Raw genomic sequence first — 23,476 nt, 5'->3', positions numbered from 1 at the left:
AACTCTGAACACTGAAAGTAAAATAGAAAGTAGAAGACGAAGAACCACTTAAAAGGAACTAAGCCTAAGGGGAGTTAAAGGTTGTACCGTGTTGCCTCATATGAAGTACATATTGCTTACACAATCTTACTGTAGGTCTGTAAAGGTGCTTGCTATATCGTGAGACACCTACATCAATTTAAAAAAAGCAAAACAAAACAAAAAAAGCCCCCTCAAATATATAATGCATCGGCTGGAATGAATGTCACATCCTGGACTTGTTGAGAGGGAGTGTTTGCAGTGACTATCATTATGTAGAGGCAGAAATGTCCAGTAAAGTGACAATCCCACAAAGCAAAAGTGTCAGATCTTATATGAAGTGATTCCACATGTAACTAAGCGATATGTACAGGAGAGTAAAGCTGAAAGATCATAGTTGCCTACTCTCCCGGACTATCCGGGAGACTCCTGAATTTTTGGGAGTTTTCCCGTACTCCCGGGAGAGCAGGGCAACCTCCTGCACCCTGCCCTCTTCGTTGGTAAAGTGGTGGGGGCAGAGCTAAGTGTGTCACCCTGGCCCTGTCCCCTGGTGTGATAGGCAGAAATTGTTACAGTGTAGCAGGGGGCAGGACTTAACGACGCAATTTGCATGGCCACGACCCCATCACGGAGCTCCCTCCTGGAGATCCTGCTGCCAAAGTTGGCAAGTATGTGAGAAATGTAGTAAATACATAGTTGCCTACTCTCCTGGAATGTGCCGGAGAACATTGGGAGAACATGCCCTGGTCTCCCACATCCTAAATGAAGTGTGTGGGGATGGGGCTTAGATGCACAATAAACAGAGAATTGTGTCATCCTGGCCCCGCCCCCCTGGTGTAATAGGCCAAAAATGGAGATGTTTAGCAGAGGGTGTGGGGCCTAATAATGTGGTTCCTGTGGTCACGCCCCCAGGACACTGCAGTGACTAAAATGTTTGCGAGTATGAGAAAATAACTGTAGATATACATACTTGCCTACTTTCTTACTTTGCTTCCAGGAGATGGGAAGGTAGAAAGAGATGTTTGTGTGTGTGTGTGGGGGGGGGGGGGGGGATTCATGTCATCAAGCCTCACTCAGCTCTGTGAGTGGAGTGGCAGGGGTAGGATGATGCAATTCAAGTTGTCATGCTGTGTTTCTCATAGAGATGAGAGGTACCTGATAATGTGATTTGTGGCATGTCCACAACCACCTTGCAGTAGGTAAGCACTCATAATTGCCTGTTCCCTGAAACCCCTACACCACATTTTCACTGCAGGTTAGCCACACACATGAGGTTAGCCAGGCTGCAGCACAGTCATCCATTGTCAGGTTGGTCAGCAGAAAGCTGCTAATGTTCCCAACAGTGACATCGATTTGACGCCCCAGAATGAATGATTTGTGACCCTGCTTGGGCAGGGAACCCATCATGTTAATGTCTGAATAGTTTGTGTTGGCTGGCTGATGGTAGCTTACAGTCGTCAGTGCAGAGCAGTCAGCCCATAGGGAATTCTATGGCAGCTGTCATAGTATTTATTCAGTCTCCTCATATCCACATAGACCAGGGTCCTTCTCACCAAAGGAGGCTCTAGTTTCCTTAGAAAATAAATTATTATTTGTAAGTTGTAAACTGCTTTAGTAACAGGTCCTTCTTCAGTAAGTAGAACATAAGTGCTACCTATTTATATGGAATTTGGTGTAAAGTAAAAGTGCTGCTGATGCCCATAGTAACCTATTTGATGTGAGCTTACCTTTTACAAAAAATTGCATTAAAAATAACAAAATCGGATTGGTTGCTGTGCGTATTAGCATCTTGTTTGTGTATTCTGCAGTTATCTCTCTGCTTTGTATTATTTACCATCCTCCGCCTTATTGCTATTGCTAGTGTTTCATCTGCTCTGTATATCTTTATTTATAGAATCTGACGGCTAAGATGTAATACAGGCTCAGGCTCACACTTAGGAGAGAAAGAGGCAGGCACAAGAGAGACCAATGAGAGGTACAATATGAGGTATGAGAGAGGGATCAATGTGGGGGTAGTGAGAGGCATGAGAGTGTGCAATGAAGGGACAACGTGTGGCACCATAAATACACTCAGTAGCCATTTTATTAAGTGCACCTTTCTAGTACTGGCTGGAACCACCCTTTGCCCCCAGAATAGTCTGTTCTTTGTGGCATGGATTCAAAAAGGTGCTGGAGACATCTAAGATATTCTGGTCCATGTTGACATGATAGCAGCAAGAAGAATTTTCAGCTGTTCCGCCACATCCCAAAGGTGCTCTATCAGGGTTGAGATCTGGTAATGGTGGGCCATTGGAGTATACTGAATGCTTTGTTATGTTTGTAGAACCAGCTTGAGATGATGTGTACTTTGAGGCATGGCGAATTATACTACTGGAAGTAGTCATTAGAAGATGGGTAGACTGTGGCCATAAAGGGAGGCACATGGGCAGAAATAATACTCAAATGGGCAGTGGCATTTAAGCATGGTCAATATGTATTACGGTACCAATGTGTGACAAGAAAACACAAGGCAGGATGGATCCATGGATTCTGATTCTACCATTTGCATGTCGCAGCAAAAACTGAGATTCATCAGACCAGGCAACTTTTCAAATTTTCAACTGCACCCTTTTGGGGAGCCTGTGCCCACTGTAGAACCACCCCATCTAGCACCAACAATCATTCCATGGTCAAAGTCACTTAGATCACATTTCTTACCCATTCTGGTGTTTGGTCTGAACAAAAACGAACCTCTTGAGCATGTTTGCATGCTTTGATTCATTGAATTGCTGCCGTATGATTGGAGGATTAGATATTTGCATTAACGAGCAACTGCCAAGTGTACCTCATAAAGTGGCTAATCTGTGTGTATTTGTATAATTTTATATATATATATATATATATATATATATATATATATATATATATATATATATATATATATATATATATATATATATATATCTTTATACAGACACAGTGGTCGAATTCAGCTGGTATATGGCACTCTCCATGTCCTATAGCCCATTGCACCTTTCCCCTGAATGCTTCTGCAATATTGAGAAGTGCAATATTGAGAAGTTCGCTCAATATGTATTTAACACAAAGCACTAGGACTGTGTTAAGACATCCTGCTGAACAAAACAGTATCTGTGCGCACACAATGACGTCATAAACAGACCTGTTCTCCAATACTACCCAACACTGCAGAGACTCTTCTGCAATTGTTAATGCAAATACACATCAGGAAGAGATGATTGCACTGCTCCAACATTCCTATCACTGAATAAGCTGTGTGGAGCCGCTTTCTACAAATGTGCCTGCCTATCAGATCTACTTTGCAATTTTCTTATCAACTCTCCTATGAGGAGCTACTTTTGATTAACGTGCGGTACGGATGACTTCGAGCAAGCATCAAGAAATTTAGCTTCTGACACTGTACAGATTTCTAGTGTGCTCCCCTAAGTTCAAACCATCTATGTTACTCGGAGAGGCTTCAGTGATGGGCTGATAATTGCTTCATACATATGAGAGTTCTTACTGCTGAGTTTCTGCTATGTATAAACCTGTAGATAAACTACCTGTAAGTAATGGCTTACATCTCTAAACATCTTCTTAGAGGACTTCAGACATTAATTATATCCATTAAATGAAGCTATGAATAAAACAGGGAGCCACTAAATCAAACAGATATTTTGCCTTTGAGGGACCCTCAGCAAATGGTCTTTCACTGTCTGTTACATTGTACTTCTTTAGATACAATTTACTCACTTAACCGCTGATTGATTCAGCAGTTAAAAAGGTAATAATATTTACAAAGTTGTTACTGTCACCATCAATGAGTACTAAACATCTTGTAACTTCCCATATTAATATGCGTATATTATTTTTAACACTTTATGAAACAACTATTATCATTTAACACATTTTTGTATTTTACTACAGTGTTAAAAAAAACATCTAAAAGTAATTTACAAAAAAAGCATAGTCCCAAAAGCTTCTGGGGGCCTAGGTGGCCGCTGGCTAATCACTTGAATTTTCCATTCCACCACTGCTAAATCTCCATTTTGACCAATGTGTATATATGGAAATGAGCAAGGAAATGTTAATCCAGGGTCTACACACGTGATTTGGGTGAAGGGGGGTATAGTGTGTGTGTGTGTGTGTGTGTGTGTGTGTGTGTGTGTGAAAGGAGGGGGACATATCAGCATAATGTATGTGTGTGAGGGGGGACATGGCAGCATAATGTGTGAGTGTGTGGGGGGGAGGGACATGGACCCATTGTGTGTGTGTGTGTGTGTGTGTGTGTGTGTGTAAACTTCATTTAGATTTTGGTTGCTAGTGCCTTTCATGCCTGTAATAAATATAACAGCCATGAGAGGCACTAACAAGACTTCTTATTCTTGTAACTGCTGTTGACCTCAATTGAACTTCATTTTTGGACCTGATTCAGGCTTCCTGTGAGTGCCAAATCATGACAGTTTCTGGGTTTTCAGCTGTGCCTATGATTTCTAGTAGCCAATGTGAGCTCATTAAATATACATTAAAAAATGTGTTCCTGGAGATTCCATTATCCAGGTGATATAATGATGTCATAATTGTATAAAGAGTATTTAATTCCTGGATAAGTAAATTGTAGTTACACTAAAGCAAAGCTGGAAACTGCATGGTAAATGTAAGATATTGGCAATTTGTTTTTGTCAGACCTTAAGCAGCATAGTAAATAATAGTACCTCACTCGGGTGATGAGTTGCTGCAATCATGTATCAACCTAATTGCTTTTTAAGTCCTACAGCTAGGTTACTCCACAAATGTATGGCTGCTACAGTACAAAATCAAAGTGAGTTTCCATAAGAACTTAGTATGATGTTATTGTAAAAAAACACATAATAACCACATACAGCAAAATGAAAAAAAGATTGTGCTAATGCATTGAGGCAAACAACAGTGCATAATAACTGCAATAATATTTGTTTGTGACCTAAAGCCATGTTTCCAGTAAAGAGTTTGTTCACACTTGTACTTGAATTCATATGGAATTCTCCTGTGTCTACAGGCTGGCCTATAACTGCATAGAAAATAAAAAGGGGTCTATATATGACACTGCAATCTGCCATAAACCCGCAGAAAACTCTAGACAACGGCCATCGCACAATTTATGAAGGGGATAATGCACTTCTAATGCATTAAACTACTATCATGGATTACCGCAGTTCCTATAGAACTTTATGGGACTGCGTTGTTAGTAAGGATGACGTTATCTTACCTGTCTCTATGGGGCCTACTGAAGCCAGAATGGCTTTGCATGATCCCCGGCTGGGTGAAACCCTATGCGGTGGAGACCTCAATTACTTTGTGTATGAGGAAGTTCATGGCTGGAGCTCCCCGTTATAGTAAATTGCAGCTGTGTTTCAATATGCATTGCAGCGATGCTTACTGTTTAACAATGCACTAGTTTAATAAATAGACCACAAAATGTAGTATGAGAAACATACCATGCTAATTTCTGAAAAATAGACTGCAACAAACACAGTTATCGGAAAGGTATCATAGGAGATGGTATGATTTACAAAGCGGAAAAATGGCAAAGTAGCTATGTAAAAGTTCTGCGCAAATGTGTATTTTTCATGGGTATACACAAGTGTATGTGTGATTTCACTTTGTGCAAGTACAGACACTTTGTGTGATTGCAGTCTGTGGACACTATGCTGAGCAGCAGTGAACAGGATATAGGCCCCAAATATCCAGCCCGTGGGACATGGTGGTCCTAATAGGGAGAATTGGGAGGTATGAACTAAGGTGCAGAATCAATTTGAAGCGAGGTGAAGCGATGTGTCTCTAGAACAGTCTGCAGGGGCACATTGTGTAGGACTTTTTGCAGAAGTTTCCGCTTATTTATCATTGCATTCCATAGAGCTGCGCAGAAAAATGAGCGTAGATTTCTTAGCGTAATTTCCTGCAATATGTGCGTGGTTCAGAGTCACCTTGCGCAAAATTGAATCTGTCCCTAAGAGTCACTCTTTCTAGGCCATACTTGCCTACTTTGGGCAAGTTTTTTCCGGGAGAGGGGCGTGGCGGGAGGGCGCGGCAAACTAGTAATTTTGGGACAGCAAAAGCAAGATGCGGGAGATTTGCCAGCTCTCCCAGGAGTCTGTGAGACTGACCCGAATTTCGGGAGTCTCCCGGACATTCCAGGAGAGTTGGCAAGTATGTTCTAGGCTAAAGAATCATAGGTCATATTTATTTGGCCTGGGCCAACAAGAATGTCTGTCATAGCTGCAGAATCAGCAGATACATTTCTTGAGGCTACCACACTAAACATACTGACAAGTCCTTAATTTCCCAGGACAGTCAAGGATTTAAGTATCTGAAAGGGGCATGGTCTGTCGAAAAGCAATTTGATTTCTTGGCGAAAGAAGCATTTTTTGTGGGAATGTTTACCATTGTGTCCCTTATCTCCAATAGAGAATGTTGGGAGGTATGTTTAGAGAGGTTACCCATTTTTGAACAACACCATTTTAGTATAATCAGCTATACCACTGTGTAGCAAATAGGAGGCGTCTCCAACTGAAACCAGGAGCCATCCACATTTACTATCCTATAGTACTCTTCATTAGACAACCCCTTTAAATAAAAATTGTAGCCAAAATAAATGTTGTACCTATGACACAAAATCCACACATGCAAGTTTATATATGACAGACGTGAAGTGAAATAATTTAGTCCATATGTAATTCCAACAACTATTTAAAAAATATATGCATACATCCCATTTAATTTGGCCCTTTGTCATGTATTTACAAATGTACATGATGTTCAGATGCTAGTTAATATTAAGCACAGATTCCTATATACAGCTACATTTCTAACCACTTCCCTCTGGCTGGCCATCAACGGGTGCCTTCCTAGGCCAGGGAAGCCTACCCAGTACCTTCTAAGGTTCTTATTAGTCACTCAGGCAAATGCAGTTAAAAAAAGTACAACAGTACATTTATTGTAATAAAAACAACACTAGATTATTATGTACACACAGTAAATAAATGCCAGGCAGGCTTACCACATCATCTATCCGTTACCCCACTAGCTTAAGGAGCTACAGTCACCTGGATGTCCTGACCCATGGAGTGCTTCTTTTAGCTGCAGCTGTAGTCCATTGGTAGAGAACAAAAACTGAAAACCAACTACACTGCACCTTCCATGAATCAAATGCCAGAATGAATATCACCCCCCCCCCCCCTCAGAGTGGCTCCTTATATCCTTATATCTAGGGTCAAATTTCCACCGTCCTTTCCCCTAACTGGGCAAACCCCTGGGCCTCTCCTTGTTAAACATTGGTGAGTCCTAGGCTAGGGGGTTTGGAGAGGGGAGTGGAGATGAGCTGCATTTCCACAGAAGCCCCCTGCTGGGATGCAGACAAAACGTCTGGACTAGTCCTATGGAGAACAATGGATACTAATTGGCCGCCCCACCTCCAAAGATAGGGTAGCAGTCAGTCCCTCCTAAAATTAACCCCTCACAATACTTTGTGATGTCACAGGGTCCCCCAGCTGTTCCATGCTTCCTGTAGAGAAAGGAGGGGTGAGAATGAATGCAGCTCCAGCCCCTCACCTGTTTCCTGGACATCACCTGATCTTTACCCATAACCCACCTGGCTTCAATTTTTAAGGACGATGAATAACAACCTCACTGCCACATCATCAATATAAAATACAATATACATATTTACAATGAGCAACAATGTCCCCTTATACACATGTAATTAGATACTGCAGTTGTAGTCTGTTGAGCTGGGGAACAAAAGCAATAGCTATAAAAAGTACTTGCTATAATCCACATTATGTGAGAAACGAGGGACAGGCTGGTTACAGTGTTATCAAACTCGTTTCGTCACAACTATAATAATCACAAATCCCGTTATCAAAACACAAACTTTAAAGTCTTTCAAGTAGTAACATTAACATGCAGTTAGTGTGGGATTGTAGGTTGCGTGATCCTGATCCTGAGAGGAGACCGTAGATGTTGATGAAACACCGTAATGAACATCTATCGAAAGTGGAGTCTGACCACAGAGAGAATAACGTACTTATTTATTGTGGCACACAATAACTAGAATAGTTGCTGAACACCTCTTTATTCTCATGTACTGTATACTAAAATACTCATGCAATATTTATGCTTTTAGATGGTACAGGATATGCATCAAATGATAACCCTTTTTCAGATTTTTTTTTTTTAAAAAGTCACATTACAGGAAGGATGTCATAGGTCTGTCCTGAGGCACAGAGGGAGAGACATAGGTCTAGATTTACTAAGCTGCGGGTTTGAAAAAGTGGGGATGTTGCCTATAGCAACCAATCAGATTTTAGCTTTCATTTATTTAGTACCTTCTACAAAATGACAGCTAGAATCTGATTGGTTGCTATAGGCAACATCCCCACTTTTTCAAACCCGCAGCTTAGTAAATCTAGCCCATAGCCTCTATTCATTTTCAACATTAACTGCAAAAAAGTAGCACTGACAATTGCAGCAAAAGTGTAAGAAAAATATACATATATACATATACTTTTCCTAAATGCTCCTTTACCAGTCTCAGGTTCAAAAACTGACAGATCCAATTATGCCCATGGGAAGTAAATAACTAATACACCAACTTTGCCAAGCCCACAAGCCTAATGCAGTCATGGTCTAAGGAGTTAATGTTTATCCTAAAAGATTTGTTTTTTTTAAAGGGGAGGAGGAGGAAGAGTATAAAAAAATATGCTGTAAGGTAAAAACAATCTAATCTGCTGAACTGGCACTAGCACAGGGATGAAGGGATCAACATTTTAAACAGTGTCTGGTATAACTCTACCAGTGCCTCCTATTCTATACCAGAGTGTTGGCTTTGCCTTAACAGACAGATGGGACTGTGGCCATTATTGCAGAAAGTGGGGGAGGTTTAAAGAGAGAAGGGTGTGACACATTTCCTCTCACAGCAAAACGGTTCAACCAAGAGGAGGAAAAAAAAGCTTTCGTCTGATTTCAGAGGTTCAGACTGTGGTTTGCATAAGTGAGTCAATGGCCTGTCAACATGGCCCTTAAGCTCTTTTTATGCCGAGTCTATAAATACCTGTAGGCACATGACTAAGAATACTAATGTGTAAAGTAGATTTTGCTTACGTGCAAGAAACGTGTGCATAGCTTTGAGCAGCTGTGTCTTTGTACTCCAAGATGTTTAGGACTCTTCTTAATCTGAAGTGATAACATCAACAATTAATATTTATTTACACCACAAGCACTCTGTTATTTGCTATGTTTGTGGAAGAACATCAGGTTCTGGAAGAATATCGGTTTCAGAACTAAAAGCCTAAACAGGGCTCAGAAAAGCACAGTGGTGGCCCCAGCAGCATATGGACCAATCCCAGATGCCCTCCTCACCTCAGGGGCATTAGTCACCACACCCTCTACAATGGCGGTAGTTCTGCCACTGGGTCAGAGCAATCACCAAACGATTACCCAGAAGTGTAACTGGTTTCTGGTGCCAGTGAAGGAGCATGCTGGTGGCAGCAGTAACGATAGCATCCCATAGGTGCCCGGTTGACAAAGTCAGCAATTGGTTGCTTCAGTAAAGCGGCACCAGTAGGAGTAGTCAGTGACAATTAAGTTGAAGACAATAAGCGAAGCTGCATAAAATATGTTGGACAACAGGGTGGCAGAGTAAGCCCAGCCTGTATATTTAATGTACGTCTCACTATCTATTATTTTTATACAGGCTTTATTGGGTAAATAGTTGTTGAAGAGGCGTATTTAAAAATGAAAGAAATGTATTCTAATCAAATTCAGAACATGTCATTATAAGGATTATAATGCTCACCTAGACAGACTCTTTTGATGAGCTTAGATGCACTTGATTAGCAACAATGTGCCCTTGGGAATTATTTGTAAATGTTGGCAACTATGTATGAACTTGTTCTTTGAAGTTACCAGGTGATTCTATGGGCCCTTTTGGGATCTTCCTTGAATCTCCTCAAACTGTCCTGAAAACTTATCTACACTGAATATTATTGTTTTGTGTACAGCATATATTATATGCTGTATAATATATACTTAACAATAAGGGCCTACTGCTTATTATTAATATCTACCTTTGTATAGACCCTGTTGGGATGCTGTTAGGGCTGACGATAAGTGTCATAAACTTGTAGAACAGGTCACAGAGGTCTTCGCCTACAGCAGCTGCCTTTCCCGTAGAGCTGAACCTGCTCACATGTACTCGGATGCTCCGAGGTCTTAAGCTCAAAGTAGTACAAGTTTATAACCCTACCACAGCGCAGCCAAGGGCCAGGTGGAAGAATAGCAAAGTCCAAACGGGCCCAGGTCAAGGGGTACAGCGGGCAGCCGTGGTGTAGTCCAGGCAAAAGGTAAGGGCTGGCGGCAAACAACGAATCCAGGTAACAGGCAGAGATCAAGGTCACAGGCAAATTAGCAAAGTCCAATACACGGTCCAAGGTCATACACGGCAAGATCAATCCAAAGCCAGAGAAGGGGAACAGAGCAGGGAGCAGGTAAGTATGCACAGAGCAGGAACTATAACGGGCAGTGAGCCCCAGTCCTCACTGCCTTAAATACTATGATGGACAAATCAGAAAGGAGGAGGACAGGGCTGACAATCAGCTTCAGGAGGCTGCTAATTAATTACTAGCTGGGAACTAGCATAGGTCATATCACAAACCAGGAACATGCATAAATGACAACTAGAATCATGCCAGAGTTCCCCTTGGAGATGGCGGATGTCCATACACCCTCCTACTCTATGCCACAAAGATAACAGTGCATTGTAACTAATGCACATGTTCGGCTGCTACCTCACGTCAGGATGCGGCATACCGCCGTCTCTCATAACAGATGCACCGCGGCTCTGCATCTTCTAGTCTGACAATGGTTGATTGTTTTGTGTATCATAAATGTTATGGTTGTTTCTAGATAACTATAGATAAAAAAAAAAACATATTTAAACATGTTTTTATCATCCTTTATTTATAAAGTTTCAACATATTATGGATTGCTGTATTTTGAGAGGACAACTATACAAATAACATACAATTACATTAAACAGAAGTAAAGATGACTTTAAAATCTGGTTGAAAAGTATACATTTATTTTTCTAAAACACAGACAGACAACCTATAACCCTTAAGCTGCTGTAGAAGTACAAGGACCAGGATGCCTTGCCAGGCTGATCTAAAGGAAGTGTGGAACAAAATACATCACAATTTAAAGGTAATGTAGTGTAACTTATTTTTAAGTGTATCTCCTTTTCAGTTTAAGCTGCTTCCAGCTTGATCGAAATCGGGTTGACAAACGAAAATCCCTTCACACCTTATTTTTAATGTTATGTTCTTTTTAAACAATATCGGTTTCCAGGCCAAAAGGCAAAGTTATGGTTGCGAAGACGCCATGGTTTATCACTTGTGAACATAAACTAGGATATTTCTGGATCCCGATGAATTTCAGATGTGGTTAAGACGACCTAAATTGAAAGTTCTTTTTGACTTGGCCTCAGTATGCAATTTTGTCTGTAACGCAATGTTAGGGTCAAGTAAGCTCAAAGGTGCCAAAAATCCCTTCATTGCAAATAAATGACAATAAAAAAGTTTGTCAGACAGAAGGTATTTGCAGGTCTCTAATAGAAAATAGCATTGCCCTCCAAAATGAATAATGATGGAATTAATTATTGTGAGCAATAATATTATGAGCATGCAAACTGTACCTTTTTATTGATGAAGGATCCAGAAGCCACTGGTTAATAGCACAAATACATGTATTGATATGGAGCCATGTGAAGTTTCCCCTGCTATAGAGAATGGCTTTTATGTAGAGCCATATATTCGAATTTGCATAAAGATTTAAAATGAGCACTCTGTGCACAGTGATTATTCCCCCCCACCAGCAGCAAGAAACGTAGGCATCCCTCACTTGGGCCCATGCCACACAAGCCATTCTTCCCCAGGCATAACAAAACTTTGGCTGGCATTGGACAGCTGCTGGAGATTTCACAATCTGCTTCAGTCAGCACTCCATCTCTCTCTCAGTGACATTCAAATCTCCCCAAGCTACTTTTCCTGAAGAATACACTAAACACTGGCATCAGTTGAGGGGGTGAATCCCCTTGATATCTGTAAGGATTCCAATGGGAGTGGGAGATGATACCAGTTTCCCTTTAAGTTCTTTTCACACTATTCATATAGAAGTCACAGGAACAGATCTTCAAACTTGAGATTGCAGCCAAATTGAACAGCACTGGCTGTGGCCCTGAATTGCATACTGACGTACCCGAATTATTGTATAGAGAGCCACAATCAAGAGCCATTCTGGATCTGATCACCTTTCATACAGCTGGTAACCCAAAACAGGGAGTATGCAGAAGTTATGTGCAAATTACACTATAGAGAACATTTGCTAGAGGAGAGGATTAGTGAGTTACTGGATTACATATTAAATCACCCACGTCCACGCATGCGCATCATCATGTCACATGTGTGTCTGAAGAAAACACTGTCTCTTAGCGCCAGTAGAGATACCCGTCTGTGTGATTTGCATTGTCCCACAGACATGCAGTACAGACATGTAGGATTGTAAGCGGATCCTCCACAGCAGAGGAGAGAGCAGTGGGTACCAGGGGCCCTCTGAGAGCAGAGTGTTAGGGCCATGTGCCCCCTTAATCGAGCTCGGACATAAGTGGAATTAGCTTTGGTCTGCACTGCATGAGGAAGCTGCAGTTTCCATGCAGGGGCTCATCAATGAAGCAGGTGTAGCACGCACTAGGATAAATCATTTATCACAGGTAGTTTAAATTAAAAAAAATATATATATCTGAAGTCTTAAACCTCACCTCCAGAGCATGTTACACATCTTAATCGGCTTTCCCTTAATATTTGCATCATATTATACATTCGGTAACAGAATGCAGAATAGTAGAATATACTATACATTTGTAAAAGTAATAATTCCCAGATGGGGATAGTTCAGTTACCACCATTTTCAGTGGATGACAGAAAAAATAATCTCCTGTGAAGTGGAAAAAAGTTTGTTGTACAGTATTTTGTCTGTGTGACCATTTCAAGAACGAGGTTGTTAACAATTAGTTGGTCTGCTTGAAGAAATTACATTTCTCTGACTATAAGCAGTCTACACATAAAGCAAAGAGGGGGCTTGTTCTAGAATTCCTAATGAGTGCCACATGTACAGGTATCATATGGCTACTGAGGAAGGACCTTGTTCATGCACATAATAACAATGATGTGCCTTTTATTTTATAGAGAGCAGCTGACGTGTTATTTATTGGAAAGCAAAGGATTGTTTCAATCATCCAAATCAACATATGAATGTATGTACCTTATTCACATGCTATTTAAAGCTGAACTGCCGGGTAAGGTAAAAGAGATTGTAAGCTCAACTGTGCAGGGAGAGTTTTGAATGATTAAATATTCTCTGTACAGCATTATGTAATATATAAGCACTACACTGTACAATCCCCATTCCTATTGTATTGAACAAACCCTATTGCCAAGTGATTAATAAATCCCACATTTCTTATATATTACAAAAGGTCTCTAACAAAAACCTTAACTTTTTGCATGGCGATAACTTGAAAACAAAAGTGTGCTTCACCATATATTATTATTATCATCATCATTTAATAAGAAAGTGCCAGCATGCTCAGCAGTGCTTCAAAATTGGGAACAAACGCAGTATAAGCAAGACTAAAATGAATAGTAGGTGCACTATTTCAGGGATTCGCAAGTGACCCCTTTGGCTGTAACCTCATTGTACTTCTATTACATTTTACTACTCGCATGAATGCAGAGATGTTTAGAGAGCGGCATCAACACGGTCTTAACAGCCTGAGCAGTAAGAATAGATGAGTGCCTTTTGGGGCCATTACAGAATTTGAACGTCATTCAATTTAACTCGGTGAACTCCACTTAAAACTAATTTTTTCGTTTCAGGCAAAGATATTTGTCATTCTGCTAGCTGGGCAGAGAAGGGTTTACTGTGGGAAATTCATACGGTCGTGATGGTGGGAGGGGACTGACTACTAAAACAGCACCACACTCCTATAATATAATTAAGGGGAAAATGACTACTTGGTATGGGTACTACCACCTAATTATGGTCCACCCGAATTTTTTAAAATACACGATGAAGGAAAAATATATGAACGCTAATATTCAATTTGGTGTTTTAGGTTCAAATGAAATAAGGGTTCATTAACCAACATTGCATTTAGGTGCTAAATTTGCACTTCACCACAGCAACCAATAAGGAAGTAGTTTTTATCTGTAGAACACAAGCTAGACAATGAAAGCAAGTGCCTGATTGGTTGCCATAGTTTAGTGCAAAAATGCAATGTTTGTAAAGGAGTCCTATTGTTGACAGAGAGTTCAATCAACAGTGCTTAATATACTTCACAGGGAAAGACACGTCTTACTAATCATAACAATATCAATGCTGCGTATCAGTAAAAAGAACAAAAAGAATAAATCATGAAAACAGATCATTATGAGATCATCATGAAAGTAGTTTTCTCAAGTTTCTTTAGATAATTCAAGAACCACAATCATGATAATTTGAGTGAAACCAGGGCTGTAATTAAATATGACAAAAATACAATCACAACTTTAGGTTGACACACATTTTTCCAGTGTACTGTAAATTAATACCCACAAAGAGGCTCCTGGCATGTCTCACTCCTTTACTCTTAGCAAAATATGACATTTGCAATTAGTGAAGAGAGCAGGACATGTCCAGACTACACACTCCTGCCCTTGCTAAGCTTTTGTTTTGTCTTTATTTTATGCAGGTAGTCTTGTGTTTTCTAGGTTTCGGTTACTCACTGCACAGTATTTTATGAAATCTAACATGGCTGATCTTTTCATTCTTGACTTTTTATTATAAATATTGTTCAATATATTTAGCTATACAATGTGCATTGTAATATTTTTATTTCTAAATATACACAGAGAACACATAGGGGCTGATGCAGATTAAGTTATACACCAGTTTGCGCAGTTTGTTGATGCCAGTTGGTGCTTTATTTATCATGGGAATATACTATGCTTTTGTGTTTAAGCAAAGCTTTATTTGTACACGAGACTTGAAGTTGTTCTTGCTGTATTAGAGTGGTTATTTACGTTTCATCGATGCCTCATAGTTAGAGATATTCATTGTCGTGTTTTGGTTTTGGATCTGGATTTTTTTTCTAAAATCACATAATTTGGCTCTTTTTTGTTCCTACATTATTATTAACCTCAATAACCTCCAGTCATTTCCAGTAAATTTTTGTCAATTGACAAGAACACTGCTACCCCTCCTGTTTCTGTATGAGCAATGGCACTGGAGACTGGAGAGTGACAAGAACACTGCTACCCCTGTTTCTGTGTGAGCAATGGCACTAGATCTCCTGGGGAGGAAGGTACTTATGGAATACAAAACCTGCAAGATCCGACAACGCAACAATGACGTTTTGCCTCTATTCAGATCCGAGGATGCTTGAATGTACCGAGCCGGCTCTCGTGCCTACTTGGATCCCTTAAGTTCGGGCATCTCTATTAATAGCGAGCTTCGGTTTCAACGCAACTTGCAAAACAAAGCAAAATAACATCCACCTTCCCAATATATGCCTATGGCTCAACCTACCACATCCCTGAGCCACCCAGACACATTCCCATATTCCAAAGACAGATATGGGACTCTCCCACTGTGAACGGCACTATTGGCAGGTTTGAACTTGTAGGTTAGGTTAGCGGCCCCATAATGTCTCCCCTAGGATTCAAAAGAAATGATTGTGTACATTCATAATTAATTATCAATTGCCTATGCATATCGTTCTGTAGAAAGTAAATGTGATTTCCCTTACACAGAATTCAGGTCAATCACTTTGAAAGTCAGTAATGCTGGAATTCTGAGGATTGACTCTGCCCCAGCACAAGTCATTTCTATACTATATGTTCATAGAGGAACGTTCTCCAATAAAATAATCCCACTAGCTGCAGCTATGGGGAACACATAAAACTAATCCATAGCATATGTCCATATGTGTCTATGACAATGCAGCTCATTATCTTTTTCCTTGTGCTTCTCCGTGTATGTCAGATGTTAAAAATATATTGTGATTTGTTCATTTTGGCCATTCGACACCAACATCTGTGGTAAAGTTGTGGTTTTCCTTCCCAAAATCTACCCTTTGAGCTTAGCAGGTGTAAAGTGCCAACTTCCAGACAGCCCAGCTGTTTAAATAAAATGTTATAAAATTGGAACACGGTGGAAAAACGGGTTCACGTAAGGTAAACCTCTGGTCGGTTCTTTGATTTCCACAGCTTATTTCCTTTGGCACAGAGCAAGATATATTGGGGACTTTACATTAAGGCAAATGTTGTTGCAGGGAGTGATGCCAAATATCACTTTTGTCTTTTTTTTCAATGGAGCTTGTGTATCACATAGTAGGTATTTCTAGGTAAAAATAAAAACCCAAACTGCTAAAGAAATCAAAACAGACTTATAGGCATGGCTGAGTCTTGTGAGTTTATAAGTGTTTATTTTCTAGAATGGAACGTTTCTTGATGATGGATACTGGCATAGAGAACCATATATGCCAACTTTGAGAGGATTGCACAGGCATTCCATGTATTGTAGTGATGATGCAATTGAGTCACCACACCAGTACTACTTGGTGCTCGATGGTGATTCAAATAATGTACTCAGGAGTGACGAGGGGGGGCGTCTGCCTGTTATAGTGGGAGGAGCCACCAACCTGGTATGGCCCCTTCTGTGGCTATGTAAGAGGTTCCACCAAAAAGTTTCTCTACCGGATTTTCTGTTGGCAGCCCTACTTGTACCCACCCACCACCTTCCAATATGTAAGTGCACTCCGGGAGAATAGCCTTCTGTCTCAGAAATCCTGGAGGTCTCCCCCTAATGGGGGTCATCCGAACATTATAGGAAAGTAGACAGACATGTTTCACTGTGTAAAATTGATATCAGTTTTAGCCTATAAAGCACATTGTAGATAACATATTGGTCTGTAACTCTGTAACATTAAAGTACTGCCATATACATTCATGGTATTGGAAACCACTAAAAATGTATACATTGGAAGTCGTTAATAAAGCACAAAATGGCTAAGGCACAGTGGTAGAATTGTGTACCTTGATGTGCACAGGGCTGCCTAGATTTGTGTCAAAGGACTAGAGTTTGAGGAGCAGGATGGTTGTCTTTGGAGTGGTGTTGAGGTTTGCACCATCTGATGGTAAGGAATGGCCAGATTCTACTCCGCAGAAGGACCTGATTTTTCCACCAGCCCTGAACTGGTCGGATCTCTTCTTATACTCATAAATAAAACACAATTTGCACCCATCCAAATGTCCCCTCACTCGTGAATTTAAGCCTTTAGTGAGGTTAAATTGAAAAAGTCAGAAATATTTTAGGAGAATATTGGACAGCTTCCAATGAAGGAATGGTTCTAAAGTTGTAGGAAGCTGCAATCTGATGTGATGTTTATATTTTTGCACAGTGTGTCCCTTCCTACACGCCTCGGTGCACTTTAGGTCGCAGAGGTCTCTTCTGAAAGCAGAGAGGACAAATGCCCCTTGAAGAGTGCTGTGTGGACCAGCTACATGCACCAGTGCAGGACCCAGGTACGGATCCAGTGCTCTTCATAACAGACAGTTAACAAAAATTTTGGTGCAACACCTTGATTGGAGTTTGGACCTTAATGACTCTTTTGTGCCACGTTGGCTTTGCTGGCTTTTTTATTTCTATGCCAAACTAAGCACATTTCATATTGTTTTTTTTTTTTTTTTTAAGAGATATTGTTTTTTACATAATAACCTGTTTGATTTAACATTTTTTACCATATGGGTGATAGATGGGCAAAGTCAGAAAAATAAGAATTTCCTCAAATTTCTAATTTCCCACATAGGAATATCAGGTATATATTTTTCTCGGTTTGAAATCGTTATACGGCCCAATTTTTTTTTATTTTGCTTTTAATTTGTCATTATTGAAGAGTTACCCTTACTTTCAGCACCAACAGATCCAATATATATTGAATCAAATTCTAACACATGCAGCAATTGCTATTAGATTCATTGAATTTAACAGATTTCCTTCATAAATGAGGAAGTACATGGCACCTAGGCATTCAGCAAACTGCGTACACTTTGAAGCTCGTGTTTAATGATTGTGAGCCCTGGAACCAGTGTATAGTTCCTGCTTCCACAAACAGATGCTATGGCTGTCTGTGACAAATATATACAGCTGACGGGCTGTAAATAACAGAAAATTAACTGTTTAACAAGAACATCATTTATTGTATTGTCTAATAAGGCAGAAAACGGCATTGTTTGAGTGAATGCCCTCCCAAGAAAAAAATCTGGAGCACTTGCCTACTCGCCCACAATTTCCGAGAGACTCACGACTCACAAATTGTAGGAAGTGTTTCTGGACGAGTAGACACCCACCCAGATCCCGACAGAGGTGGGGCGACTTGAAGGGGGCGGGGCCACATTGATGCAATGGCGTCACCACGCCCCCTTCTGCAATTGTCACCTGACCCTGATGATTTTCAGAAGGAGCCACTATATTTCAGTGTAAATCTCTAGCACAGACAGAAGGGGTTAATGACAGTGACCAGAGTGGTTTCTTGGCTGAAGGATGTGTGAGGAATTTAATACTTACTTGGAGAGCATGCAAATGTTTTTCCTGGACAGTACAAATGTAAGATATTTTTCAGTGTTATTTATTCAGCAAACTCACATTAGTTTCAAGTTCTCAGACTCTGGGATACACGTGCTCTTTTGGAGCATAGAGGATGCTTTGTTGAGGAGTGATGTTAAGGGACATTGTGATTTAATGTCTATGCGAGGGGCTGTTAACAAAGGTAGCTGCATTCATCAATTGTGTTAGGGCAGGAGTGTGATGGACAGACTCATTCAAAAGTGCTAGCAGAGGAAAAAATGTTGGGAGTTTTCTGTCAGCGCTCCCTTACAATAAGATGCAAAGCTCCACAGCACTAAATGTCCACATAGCACTCCTGTGACTAACAACCTAATCTGTCACGCAGGCTCTACAGTCTAAGGCATTCTCTGGAACTAACTATGCACGATTGTGATTGGTAGCGTATTAGTGCTCCACTGGGATTGGTTAAGAGTTGGACTGGACCAGCTGCAGGCCGCAGACATCTGCAGTTTTACTGCACATGCACTTAGAATACCTTTACATGGCCACATACTTAGTGTATTTTGAGAAACACGTATCTTAAGCTACATACAACTCAAAATACACACATTAGACAGTACTTTTGCAGCAAAGTTGCGGCCTACTTTAAAAGAGGCCCAGTATATGTAGCATTTACCTAAATTTAAAGAAATAGTCCACCTTTGTGAACTTTAGACTTTTCAGTAAAATCAATTTAATGAACCATAACGGTCTATTTTGCAAACTAAACATCTTACCTAGATAAAGCAGTTGGCTAGATACACTCTAGCATAGAGTGCATCTAACAGGTTCCTCTCTGCACATTGGGTTATCATTATGTTTTAGCAATGGCTGTTGCTGGAGGGTCAGCTAGGAATGCAATAGCCCTACCTAAGCATTAAAGATGGAAATGCATGTGTCTGGACTGTTCAAGATAAAAAGAAACACTGAATGCTGAGGCGAGTGTTGAATGCAGATTAAAGAGGTTATCTAGGGCCACAGGCATAAGAGATCACTGATATAATGGGACCCAGTGGTACAGTCAGCACAAAAATAAAATACCTTATCTAAAACATCTCCAGTAAGGCTCTTTGTGGTGTAAGGATGAAAGGAAGCTATAATTAGGCAGTACAGTTTGGTAGTGTATGAATTAACTAAGAATGAAAATGCTGCATACTGAACGCTCTTGTTTAGAACATGTTCTATTGGTCTGAATCTTTGGATATTCGCTATAGAAAAGGAGACATATTGACCTCATATTTGTCAATGTACTCAGTGCCTGTCTCCCAGTCTTTCCTGTGGGTCTGTAGTTCTAAAAGTGTCTCTAAGTCCGGTCAATGGCTCCTACACAAACAATATCACTTATGATGCAGCGTGGCAGTCCACCAAGGATGGGTATATGAGTTTTTTAAGTTATTATTAATATATAGTTTTTAAAGTTTATATTTTAGCCGAAATGATACAGATATGCAGTAAATAGGAATAACATTGTCTATTGTCATGTCATTAAGTTATTATTATTATTATTATTATCATCATTATCTAGTAAGTAATATTGAGTGTGAATTGCACACCGACTGTGGAAACTTGCAATTTTACCTTGAGGGGTGGGAGAAAATATAAGTTTGGTGAATTTCCCTAAAGTTCTTGTATTTTAATTAATTTGGGTAATTACTGTATGTTGGCTGCAATTCACAATATTGCTCTAAGGGGCATACTCAATTAGCCGTGATATTCAGAAGTAAATGCGCAGCCGAACGGTCACTGGTAACATGGTACCGCAGCATCGTGGATTTCCCTTCGCAACCCTACGGGGAGCGAAGAGAAGTCTGCGATGTTGAGGTAAAGCGAGGTGCCTTTGTGCCTGTTCCGGAGTCAACCGTGCATAATTGAATATGCCCCTAGGGCTCAAACAAACCAGCGTTGTACCTGCACAGTCCAGCCAGCTGCATCAACCACATGGTGGACGCAGAGCTACTATCTCTATGGTAAATGCATCTTCCATACTCACTGCAGAGCAGGACGTACCTGCAGTGTGTGGACGCAGCCAACTTCACTGCAGGTAAAATGCTATTGTATAGTGTGTACAAGCCATTATTCTCCCTATATAACCACACAGTATTGCTAATTTTGTTTAGTAGCTAGTGAAGATTTTATGTCAATTGTTGGCAGTATGGGGGCCCCTCCTTCATCTGCCGTGGGCCCTATCAAATAAAAAAAATGGATTTATATGTGATGCGATTACCATGTTTACATTATACCTTTATGGTCAATACATTTAAAGAAAATCTATATAGCATCAAAACCATGTCTACAAACAAACCTTAATCGAGGTCACAGAACAGGTTTTACAAAAATTTAAAATGTAGATTGTCTCAATTTTGTTATTAGATAAAAAGATCTTTCACTATGTGACTAAGCAACACTTTGTGACTCAATCCCACTTGTTATTTACATACAGCAAATTGACTACAAAAAAAAATTGCCTGTTGCAAAATTATTGCTGCAGGTTTTTGGAAAGTCCTGCTTTTTCCCCCTCCATGGGAATGTATTTGTTAGACACAGATTTATGTAACCCTATAGGCTCTGAGCAAACTCAGGCGGTTGTGCCTACTATTGTTTTGCCTACCCTGTCAAATTTTTCTCCAGACCTGGCCAGTGCCACACCGACATTGTGTACCACCATCAACGACATCACACATATTGCCAATAGGTCCCGCCCTCAAGCCACTGTATTGTGAGAGGATTATCAAGCTACAGTACAAGTGATAGGAGAATGCTAAGTACCCATGTGATCTCCCACCCATGTGACTTGAAATTTGCTCAAGCCATAAAATACATCCTGTTAGGTCCCAAGTAGGGAAAAACAGATATAGGGACCTATTCCTCGTTTTCATGCTAGGTTTTCTGTTTTACTGTAACTTTCAGGATTAGGGGTTTCTGGATAAAAGTTCCTATATCTGTAATACCTCAACTGAAAATCATACTTGCCAACTCTCCCGGAATGTCCGGGAGACTCCCGCATTTCGCGAGAGTGGCAATCTCCCTGATCGTCAAAATTCGGTTTAAACGCCGCGATTCACCCGGAATCGTGGCGTTTTGCGTCATCACATCAAGGGGCGGGGCCAAAATGACGCGATTTCGGCACCACGTCCCCTGCACGCCCACGTCCCAGGCGGCATCTCCCGGAAGAAAGAAAACAAGTGTTGGTAAGTATGCTGAAAATGACTAAACAGACTAGTTAGGTCAAGCAGTTTATATTGCCGGTCAAGGTTGATGCAGACTTTACAAAAGTGCTATTTTGTTTTGCTATATACAGTAGCAGCTCGATTGTTGTAACAAGTAATTCCTCTCACCATCATGAGAACTCCAAACTAGCAGCTTTCCACAGAAATGTTTAATAAATGAGCAGGCAGCTCTTTTACAGGTCTTTTACAGTTCACAACGTAATGTGGAAATAAAGTTAATTCAGAAACAAAGATAATGTAATGTTTGCAAGAAACCAGAGCTCCGTGTGTGTGAAGGTTTCATTGTTTCCAAATGGGTACTCTGGGGAAATTTGAAGTAAGTGTTCTGCAAGGGTTCATAAAAAAAAGTGTCCTTAAATAACCTGCATGCTGCAGTGAGAAAACTAGAATGCAGTAGACTTCTATACTTACTTGGGATAAAACAAATATACACCACGCAGTGTATGATAGGTTTGCTTTTAAAGTACCATATACAAAAACATACATTTTATTTACTTTTTAGAGTGATGCTACGTAATGCCAGGGAATATATGCTTTATTCACTGCATTATGCAACACTTGTCAGTTTACAGGTAGTGGTCCAGTGATAAGATGTGCTTTCCTCCATAAGGAACACCTACCCAGCCTGTAAGTACTCCAGGGCTGATCACTATAACTGCCTTTTCAGAAACACATGAGGGCGACATCTAGGACAGCAGTGGAGGTCCCGGGGCCGGGTCCCACCTGACCGCTACAACCATTATCAAAATAGATCATTGTACAAAACAAGCAATAAATCATTACATATTAATGTTTAGTATACAACAATACTTTTGCAAAAAGAGGAGCATGATATGTTTTTGATCAAGAGGATAATCAGTAAACACTGGAAGGGATCCACTGCTTACTTTTCAACTACAGCTAGTGTTGTATGCTTATCATGTTTTATCTACTACTGGCCAGAGTATATTATTCTTTCCTTTCATTGGGATTGTGGGGCCTATTTAACAGAGGGCCAGGAGGTTCCCTTTAGTAGTAAAGCCCCTGGGCCAGTGACGATTATCTCAAAGTATTGCCATGGATAGATTTCACAGGGGGGGCTCCATTAAGGGGAAGCCTATTTACCATAGACAGCAGTGGTACAGGTACGGCCACTGTCCTCTTATCACTATTGCCATCTCAGGATGGTGATGGCAGAGGCTCACCACCAGAGAAAATGCTTTATTATATAAATAGTGCAATTTTCCTCAAACACATAGAAATATTTTATATCCATTTTTAAGTTTAAAAAAAAAAAGAAAATGTATTCTCTTTGGGGACCAGGTTTGCATTTCCAATGTGTATGTGCAAATGCTGTTACGCATGCTTGCCTAATCTCTCGGAATTTCTGGGAGGCTCCAGAATTTCGGGAAGTCCTCCCGGACTCCTGGAAGAGTAGGCTTCCTCCCAGATGTGATGGAGGTGGGGTGTAATGACGCGATTCCATGCCACTAAGCCCTGCTCCTGCTATGAAAGGT

The 23,476-nt window shown here is 40.5% G+C and overlaps 1 protein-coding gene and 1 long non-coding RNA gene across 2 annotated transcripts in view; one reads left to right on the top strand and one right to left on the bottom strand.

Moving 5' to 3' along the window:
• KLF13 (KLF transcription factor 13) overlaps nucleotides 1-23,476 on the bottom strand; it is a 49,155-nt gene that overhangs the window by 6,329 nt on the left and 19,350 nt on the right. The gene's annotated exons all lie outside the window — the stretch shown is intronic.
• On the top strand, nucleotides 1,922-13,556 carry LOC142151969 (uncharacterized). Its single transcript, XR_012691272.1, has 3 exons — nucleotides 1,922-2,005; nucleotides 11,156-11,256; nucleotides 13,296-13,556. It is a non-coding gene; the product is annotated as an uncharacterized LOC142151969 (long non-coding RNA).

Source organism: Mixophyes fleayi, chromosome 4 (genome assembly GCF_038048845.1).
Source record: "Mixophyes fleayi isolate aMixFle1 chromosome 4, aMixFle1.hap1, whole genome shotgun sequence".
Taxonomy (NCBI): domain Eukaryota; kingdom Metazoa; phylum Chordata; class Amphibia; order Anura; family Limnodynastidae; genus Mixophyes; species Mixophyes fleayi.
The sequence above is the reverse complement of the archived record's forward strand: the minus strand, read 5'-3'. Positions and strand labels throughout refer to the sequence as shown.